The sequence below is a fragment of the Vombatus ursinus genome, unplaced genomic scaffold (assembly GCF_900497805.2).
Source record: "Vombatus ursinus unplaced genomic scaffold, bare-nosed wombat genome assembly UNPS02009835.1, whole genome shotgun sequence".
Taxonomy (NCBI): domain Eukaryota; kingdom Metazoa; phylum Chordata; class Mammalia; order Diprotodontia; family Vombatidae; genus Vombatus; species Vombatus ursinus.
Window position 1 is genome coordinate 25,286,868 of NW_020949613.1, and position 10,304 is coordinate 25,297,171.

At 38.3% G+C, this 10,304-nt stretch overlaps 1 protein-coding gene across 1 annotated transcript in view; it reads right to left on the reverse strand.

The window, feature by feature from the left end:
- Window positions 1–10,304, reverse strand: part of IMPG1 (interphotoreceptor matrix proteoglycan 1) — a 188,754-nt gene that overhangs the window by 128,621 nt on the left and 49,829 nt on the right. The gene's annotated exons all lie outside the window — the stretch shown is intronic.

Consider the following 10,304-nt stretch of genomic DNA (forward strand, 5'->3'; position numbering starts at 1 on the left):
TTTCTTATGATTATAGATTTAGAAATGGAAGGGACCTCAGAGGACAACTTGTTCAACAAGTGAGGCTCAGAGAGACTAAATTACTTGTCTAAGGTCACACAGGTAGTACATGTAAGGGAAGCTGATACATTTGGTGAGCTCCTTGATCAATTTCAGGAGATCACTGTGTGGAAGCTTCCTCTAACTCTATCCATGTAATTGTTGAAAGTTACTTAGGGTGCTGAGAGGTTAAGTGACTTGTCTCCTTGCTATTATATGTCACAAGCAGGTCTTGAACCTCGAATTTCTTGTTGACCATCTATCTACTGCACCATGCTGCCTTGTAAAGTGCCATGTAAATGTTAAGTAATAATGATGATCATTTTATGTATCTATATGAATGGGGCTGCCTTGATATTTAGTTAAAATTAATAACCATTTGATGTTACCATTTGATGACTTTGTCAAATAGTAATACGTTTCTTGGTGAATAGAATAATACCACCAGTCACTAAGAGTTCTGAATTTGGAGTCAGAGAACGTAGGTTCAAACCTAGATTTCAATTCTTTGACTTACATAAATCATGTAAGTCTTCCTGATCAACGTGTTGAGCTTATAGCAGGAGACTTTGTTGGGACGCATCTCCTCTGGATAGGTTGGAAATTCAACTTGGTACCTTGTTTAGAGGACATAGATAACTCTGGATTGTTTTTCAGTGAAAGGGTCCCAGCTATTTATGTCCCAGTTATTATTGTCCTCTTCAGCTAGCAAAGCTTACACTCAGGAAATTTAGTCTCTGACCTATAGTCAGAAAGCTATGGGTGAACATAAACTCCCACATTTTCCTGTCCTGAGGCAACCATTAATAGTTTCTTGGCGAAAAACCATGCTCAGATGAGAGAGAGGTAGATTATAAACCTTATAGGCATAAGGGATTGCCTAAGTAAAGACTTGGAGGTGGGAGATGGAATGTCACATAGAGGGAGGGGCAAATTAGCCAGTTGGACCGCCATGTCAAATGTGTGATGAGAAGTAGTATGAAATCCGCCTGGAAAAAGGAGGATGTATCCAGATTGTAAAGGGTTTTAAATGAGAAAGTAGAAATTTATAACTTATTCTAGAGGCAATAGAAATCCACTGAAGCTTCTTCAACAAGTCAGCGACATAGACTTAATCTTTATAAATATTGATTTGGCAGCTGTGTGGAAAATGGTTTAGGGAGAGGAGAGGCTGGAAGCAGGGGGACTGGGCCATTGTAATAGTCTAGATGAGAGGTGCACTAGAGTGATGACTAAGTGAAATGAATGGAGAAAAGGGGATAGATGAGGGACAGGTGTCCTGGAGATAGAATGGAAAAGATTTGGGAATTGATTGGATACAGTGGGGGAGTATGATGAGTCAAGCATAATTCTGAAGTTGTATACACTGCATAGGGAAGTCAGGAGAAGGCATAAATTTGATGGTAATGGTGATCGCTCACATTTATATAATACTTTAACATATGCAAAGCATTTTACATACATTATCTAATTTGATTTTTACAACAGTCCTGTGAGGTAGGTGTTATTATCCCCATTTTACAAATGAGGAGATTGAAGTTGAGAGAAGTTAAATGTCTTACTTCAGGTTGTATAGCTATCAGGTGTCTGATGCAGGATTTGAACCTAGGTCTTTTTAAGTTCAAGTTCAGCATTTTATACATTGTCCCACATAGCTGTTTAGGGCTAATGATCCTGAGGTTTTATTGGACATGTGGAATTTGAGATATGTATGGGTCATCTAAATGGAGATGTCTAGCAGGCAACTGGTCATATGGGCCTGGAATTTAGGAGAGATTTGAAGGTTGAATTAGTAGATTTGGGAATCATCTGTATAGAGAAATAATTGAACCCCCAGGAGCTAATTAGAGCCATAAAAGTTTAGAAAGAAAGTATAGAAAGAGAGTATAGAAAGAAGAGGAAAGAGGGCCTAGGACAGGGCTCTGGGTTATGTTTATGTACAGGGGACAGCTTATGGAGGATGATTTAGCTGAAGGTGAGGAATGAGCTAACCAGGAAAAGGTAGCATTACGAAAAACCAGTGAAGGAAGACATTATCTGCATCCAGAAAAAGAACTGATAAATAGAAGTATGCATATAATGGTTTTACATGTATGTATACACACATATACATTTGTGTCTAATGGGAGCCATCTCTAGTGTGGAAAGGGGAAAGGAAGAAAAAAAGGGAAAAAAAGAAAAAAAGAGTTATATCATAACTTCATTATATATTTAAAAGGAATAGCAAATTATACCTAATAGATTTACAGTTTCATGTGCAATCATTTTTTTGCATCCTACTATGTTATGGAAATGCTTGTTTTACTTTTTAAGTTCAGAATAATAAATAAATAAATATATAAGAAAAACCAGTGAAGAGAACCACTAATGATATGATGCAACAAATATTTATTAAGTACCTACTCTAGGCAAGGCACTGTGCTAAGTGCTAGAGGAGATACAAAATTTAGATTAAACATGGTTCCTCCTCTCACAGAGCCCAATCCAGTGGAAGAATAAGATAGGATTAAGGATAACTTTAATATACATGTTAAAAGCATGAGAGTTGAAAAAAATATGTATCATACAAATTCTGAAAAGGAAAGTTGTTACTGATGGGAATATTAGGCAATACTTTGTGGAGAAGGTGGCATTTGAGTTGGCCTCTAAAGGATGGGTAGAAATCCAATGGGCAAAGAGAGGGAAGGCAGTCCAGGTATAGGGGACTATGTGAACAAAATCATGTTGGTGGGAAATTGCTGGTCTTATTTACAGATAGAGAGTAATCCAAATTCACTGAATCATAGATTGCATGTGGTGGTGGGGGAGATTAATATAAAATAAGGCTGGAAAGGTAGAGTGGTGCCACATGTGGAGGGCCTTAAATATGAGGTATATCAGGTAGAGAAGTCTAAATGTTGCTAGGTAGCTCAGGTCAATCAGGGAAGAGTAAAACTTGGTCTCAGCACTCTAGCAGTCAAGTCCATTTTTCTCTACCCCATGCGAAACAACAAAGTTTACAGAATTTGAACATGGAATATTACAGGTTTCAATGAGGTGAAAAGAGTTTTCTTGGTGTTAATGAAGAAGCCCTTGGGAGAAGCAATTAGTACATATTAGATATTGCTTGTCGTGGCTGCATAAATTATAATGTTGATATTGGACTGACCTCTGAAAGGCTCTTTGGATGCGTTTTCAGGAGATCGATATTTTTATCTCACAAGGCATTCAGAAGGAGTGGGGAGAAGTTTAATGAGAATGAACTGAGAGTTGAAAGATCTGCTATGAAAAAAGATATCAAATTTAATAGATAATTGGAAAAAAATTTTAAGGCAGAAAATATTTCTCTAAGAAGTTGACAAAATGTGAACATTGCTGGTATGATGATGAACTGGCTGCAGTCAACTGTTTTTGGGAGCAGTGCAGGTTTGCAAAGGAGAAGAGAAAAGGAAAGTGTATGTGAGAATGAGAAACTTTGGTCAAATACCTTGTAGAATTAGTCTCATTTATATCCCATCCTAGTGCTTTGAATAGTATTTTGGCAAATACCAGTGAAACAAGGACATAACTCTTAGGCCAGAACTTGGGATGGAAGTTCACTGTAGAAAGAAAAGGAGGATTGAAATGGAAAAGAGAACATTCTTGAAAACTTGTAGTTGCAGTGGAAAGAACACTTGGAATTAAACATAGGAAAACTGACTTCTAGTAGTTCTGCCTTCTAACTAGCTGTATGACTTTGGACATATTATTCTTCTTCTCTGGTTTCAGTTTCCCAGTCTGTAAAATGACTGGACTAGATGACCTCTAAGAACCTGTCTAGCTCTCACATTTTAACATTCTATAATTCTGTGATTTAATTTTTTTTTTAATCTGGATCTGTTGGTGAGGATCAGATGAGATGTTATATATAAAGAATTTTGCAAATTTTAAAATTATGTATCAAATCTCAGCTCAACTGCTACTTCCTACAGAAAGCCTTTCCTTTTTTTCTGCTCTTCTCCCCTCAAGTGATTAGTGCCTTATCCCTGGAAATTACTTTGAATTTATGTTATATTTAATTTTCTATATTCATATACATAGTGATTTTCACCAACAAGCCTTGGCAGGCAGGGATTTATTTATTTTTGTCTTTTTATCCCTAGTGTTATCATAGTGCCTGGCACATAATATACATATTAATAAATTATTTTTGAATATACATGTAGGTATATACATATAATGTATATGTACACATGTATACACACACATAGATATGTAATAGGGGTGATAAGGAGAACTTTCTGTACATGGGCTCTGGCCTCTTGCTGAGATTCATGTGATTTGCTGAAATTACACAGCAACTCCTGATTGGTCTCCATGACTGGCAAGTTTGTAGAAGATGATTAGCCACTGAGAGGTAGGAGAATGGACTCTTACAAATTAGGAAGATGTACTCAGTTGGGCTGTAAGGGTTATGGAAATGACTTTACCTGTTCTGTTTTGGACTCTTTCATACACTTACACACATACACATAATGTACATTTATAGGCATACATACATACATATATATATATATATATATATGCATGACCCATTGGTTTCACAAACATAAACATATAAACATAAATATATGTGCATGGCTCATTGGTGTATACATACATATATTCATAAATGTGTATGGTCCATTGGTTTCATACATATATATATATATACATACATACACTTATGTATGCACACATACATATGTGTATAGGGTCCATTGGTTTCATATTCAAACATATCAGAAGGATATTTGTTCTTGTTCTGCCTAGGTTGAATCAGTGCCTTCTGGTAACTTCCTCCACTCATACATGTTGGCCATTCTTATTTAACTTAGAGAAATGCTGGAAACTAAGACTGAATAAGTTATGGTATATGAATGTGCTGGAGTATTATTGTACTGTAAGAAATGAGGAAATAGATGACTCAAAAAGGTATGGAAAGATTTGTTTGAACTGATATAGAATGAAGTGAGCAGAACCATGAGAACAATTTATACAATGACAACATTATAAAAATGAACAACTTAGAAGCAAAGAACTATGATCAGTTCAATGACCATCCTTCATTCCAGAGGGCTTCTGCTGATGAAACATACTATCCATTACTGAGATGTGACAGAATTAGGGCACAGGATGAGACAGATCCTCTCTCTCTCTCTTTCTCTCTCTTTCTCTCCCCCTTCCTGTCTTCCTCCCACCACTGAATGAATTTATTTTATTAAATCTATTACAAGAAATTTGCTTTTTTTAAAAAAGTGGGGTAGATGGTTGGAGGGAGAGAAAATAGGCTCCTATTAATTTAAAAAAAATAGAGAAGTGGGAGGGTTGCTATAGATGTGCACTGTAGTATATTCTTTTCAGATGATATTAATAGTTTTCCTTAACTGTTTTATTTAGTTGCAAGAGACTTCTCTTGAAGTGAGAGTAATTTGTAAATGTAATGCAAAAACAAAACACATTAAGAAAACTTGAGAGAGAGAGAGAGAGAGACAGAGAGAGAGAGATTCCCTGAGATATTGATTGTGAAGTTGATTGTCCGTGTTCACACAGTTAATATGTATCCAAGGTCAGACTTAGACCCAGGTGTTCCAGATGCCATGGCCTGCTTCATACTCACTACCTTGGAGGCTTCTCCACTGAGTGATTACTAAAAGGAAAAGGTCTCAATATCTGATAAACTAATTATGGAATCAAAACAGAGACTAAAGTCACCGACACTGCTATGATAGAAATTCTTCATTTAAAGAACAATGGACCACAGAGAAAAAGCTGATAACATTTCTGGACCAGTGATTAATGATCAGCCCTCTTTGAAAGGAATAATTCAATCCTGCTTACATTTTCCTGGCCTAACTGAAAAAGAGTTAAGTGCCAAACAGTCTTTATGCAAACTCTCTGCCTGTTTGTGATTCATTAGATTTCTGTCCTCCTCCTACATTAGCAGAAATTCTCAATTACACACCTGAAAAATTTTCACCAAAGAGCAAAGCCAACTAAATGCCTTGAATACTTAACATACCTGAATATGTATCAACACATTATGCAGATTTTCTGAATACCTTGTTCAAGGCTGTTCAAAATGAAATGCCATGGATTTAAGCCACTTGGGTTCTGCACCAAGTGTACTAACCTTCTAATCCCTCCTTCATCTAGGTCCCAGTAAATTTGAATCTTAATCTGATTTAACCTAATCTGCAGCCTGATAGAGTATTTCAATATGAGTGATACAAAGTAGGACTTCAAAAATTAGAGGACTTTCCAGTGACTTCTTTTATAGAAGTAGGATTAGAGGATCACAGATTTTGAGATGCAAGACACATTCAAGAAATCAAATCTAATCTCCTCATTTTAAAATTAAGGAAACTGAGGCCCAGAGAGGGGAAGTGGGTTGCCTAACAATATACAGGTAGTCTGAGGTAGGATTTGAATCCAGGTTTCTGACTAATATCACTTTAAGAAAACCTCACAATCAGAAAAACCAACCAAATAATCCAACCTTACTGCAGTAATTATATCAGGAGCTGACAAGCTCAGGCACAAAGGCCCACTTTTAGCTGTCATGGGGGCTGGATACTACCATCATCCATCCTATTACTGCTGGTTAGAGCTTTAACTGGCCATCTGCTGTGAGGGCTGTGAGTTGGCAAATGCTTGTTCAACCACACTCTCAAGAATCAGCACGGTTAGGCCCCATCCCTGCCCCAGCAGCTGATGGGAATTAAAGAAATAGTTTCTCTTGTCGAATCCTGCCCAAGAATTAGCACATTCAACAGCCTTTCTTCCAAGGCTGCCAATGGAGGAATGAATGTTACTCAACATCTTTGGCTAGATAGAAGGAAAGGGGGTCAGAACTTTGTTAGTTTTTTTTTTCAAACTTGCCACACCCCTCCTTTCTGTATTCTAGTTCAGTTACTGTCCAAAGGAGCATTAACTTGACCCCAAAGGGGAGAGGTGATCAACCAACCAGATGGTGGGAATATAGGTCACATTTCCACCACCCTCACACTACCCTTTTCTCCCTCTTTCTCCTCCTCCCCAGCTAATCATGAACTTGTCTCCAATACAATCCACTGACCCTTCCCCCATTTTCTTGACTTTCCATGTTGTGGTGTCTCAAGGCATGAAGGATTTGTAACCCAACTCAGACACCTCCAGGAGTTGTACAGGCACATTTCCATCTTACCCCCAGCCTCTGAATTTTCTTAGCTGCAAGTTAAGTGCTCCAGGGCAGTAACTGGTGAGTTACTTCTTCTCATCCCTTCCTCTTCCCCTTCTTCCCCGCACCCCCACCCCCTTCCTGTTTAGGTGGGAAAATGTGATCAATACAGGATGAGTGGGCATGGATGGGTGCAATCACTTCTTTTCCCCCAGTCTGTCTTCTAAGCTTTGCTATTTCTATGGCACCATCCTTTGAGTCTCCCAGTTCTCAACTTTCTTCCTCACTCAGCTGAAACTGAGCTGTTTGAAGTTTATGTCCTCTTAATTGCCAACTCTAATGACCTTTTCTTAGTCCTCATCCTTTTTGACCTATCTGCTGTATCTGGCATTGTTGATTACCCATTCCACTTGGATAATGATTCTGGGTTGTTTTGAATTAATTTGCTTCCATAGGTTTAATTATAATTTCTATGCATTTATTCTATCCAGTTCTATGCAGTTTAGATCCATGCAGACTCCCAGACCTTTATATCTAGCCATATCCTTTTTCTGGAACTCCAGTTCCACGTTGCCAACTAGACATCTCCACCTAGTTGTCCCTTAGACATCTTGAGCTCAATAGGCTTTATGTCCAAAACATAACTCATTATTTTTCACCCTAAATGGCATTTCTTCCAAATGCCCCTATTTTTGTTGAGCATATGGGCAGTTAAATGGTGCAGTGGATAGAGTGCCGGGCCTGGAGTCAGGAAGATTCATCTTCCCGAGTTCAAATCTGGCCTTAGACACTTATTAGTTGTGCGACCCTGGGCAAGTCATTTAACCCTGTTTACTTCAATTTCTCAGTTGTAAAAATGAGTTGGAGAAGTCCAGTATCTTTGTCAAGAAACCCCCAAATGAGGTCACAAAGAGTTGGATGCAACTGTTAAATAGTTATTGAATAAATGAATGAATAGTTGCTAACATTTCCCTACCCCTTTAAGAATTGTAAAGTATTTTACATACATTATCTCATTTGATCCTCATGATAACCTGTGAGGTTGCCATTTTTTATCTCAGTTTTATAGATCAGGAAACTGAGGCTCAGAGAGGTTGTGACTCATCGATACACAGACAGCTAATAAGCATCAGAGGTAGAATTTGAGCCTAGGTCTCTGAATGCCCAGCTTTCTTTCCTCTCTGATACATGGAAATAGCAGAAAGATGATTTCCATTTTCCCAGACTTGAGGCAGAGAGACCCAATTGGGAAGCTAATACAATAGTGGAGGTGAGGTGATGAGGTCTTAAACTGGGATGGTGGCTCTGCAAATGGAGAAAAAGAGAAAGATATCAGAAATGTTGTGGAAGTCAGAATGATGAGATCTGGTCACTGTGATGTGAGGTGAAGGAAAATGAAGCCTTAAAGATAATTCCTAGGTTGATAACTTGAGTGACTAGAAGGCTGGTTGGTACACTCAGTAGAAACAGACTGACTAGACCCCTCAATTCAAATGAGATAATATATCTAAAACATTTTCCAAACCTTAAAGTGGTAGCATGCCACAAACTGTGAACCAATGCTATTATGATTATTTCATAACAATGAACACAGTATTACTATAGCTCCATTTTATAGGGATGGACCATTTTCCCCTAGTGCCTGAGAGAAGTGATTATTTTTCTATTATATTAATAACCAATTTTAGGTTAGGATCGAGGTTTTTCCTTTCTATTTCCTCATTCAGGGACCAGTCCCTGTAGGTCATTTAGCCAGTCTCTGAAGGACCAGGCTGATAGATGAGATTGGCCTGATCCTCAGGGTACATGATCCATGATCGTGGATGGTACCCGACTAAGAGACCTTACTTTTGTTTATAGTATAAATAGAACCTAATCTACAAGGCCATGTCCTTGTATTGTCCTCACCCCATTGGAGTTTAGGGTAACCCAGCTCATGAAGAAGAAAACCAACCAGGATGGTTTGGGTAGAAGTGGATTCCTTTGTCCAGATTGCTGGAGGTGACTGAGTCTTTTGATCAAGCCACATTCTCAGCAGGAGGAACTGACAGCTTTCAGCTCACCTCCTCATTTGAAAATCTACCTCTTCATTAATTGTTCACTAATAAGGGTTGATCTTTTACCTGTCAGGAGTACCCCTTTTTCTAAAGGCATAGTAAGGCATTCAGTATCTCCATTAGTTGTCTTTGGTGAACATCAATTTATTATCAGCTAGCCTAATTAATAAATTGATTGCTAACTACCCAGAAACTCCGTCTTGGACTTTTCACTCATTTCATACCCAATCAGCAGGAGACAAGAAGGTGTGTGAGTTGGGTAGAGGAAGGCAGGAGACAAATGTATCTGTCTATCATTGAATTTAAAACTGGAAAAGGGCATAATTATTCCAACCCTCTATGTTCATTTATCAGTCGTGTGGCTTGCAAATACTTGAATGTACTGATGGCAGTTCAGCTCTGTGGGACTATGTGAACACATGTAGCTAGATACAGTTTGGCATTGTGGAAATATCGTTGCATCTAGAGCCAGGGGACCTATGCTCAAATTCCCAGTTCTGTCATTTACCACTTGTGTGACTGATAGGGTTACTTTCTCTGTCTGGGTCTGTTTCCTCATGTAGAAAATGAGGGTTTTGGACTAGATAAGGTGAGGATGCTGCTTAGAATTCATTCCTTTTTAATTTATTTCCAACTCAAAAGTATTTTTTTCTTTCCCTCCCCCCCCTTCCCACTTAAAAAAAGAAGAATACAACCCTTTAAAATATGCAGTAAGCAAAACAAATTCCTACATTGGTCATGTCAAAAAATGTATGTTTTATTGTGTACCCTAAGTTCACCAGGAAGTGAGTAGTATTCTTCGTCATTGGTTCTCTGCAATCAGGTGTTGATTAGAGTTTATTTTTCAAGTGTAGGGTTTGGACAGGGGAAGATAGGGCATGTGTGGAGGCAGGGGAGGTGGCCCATCCTGATTATTGACAGCAGTGGTGTTGGTGAGGTGGGGCAGCCTGGATTCTTAACTGCAGGAGCAAGCTACTGCACTTCCAGGCATCAGAGATTATACCTTCACACAGTCTTCCTCCTCTGATTTAAGTTATCACAAGTCCACACAA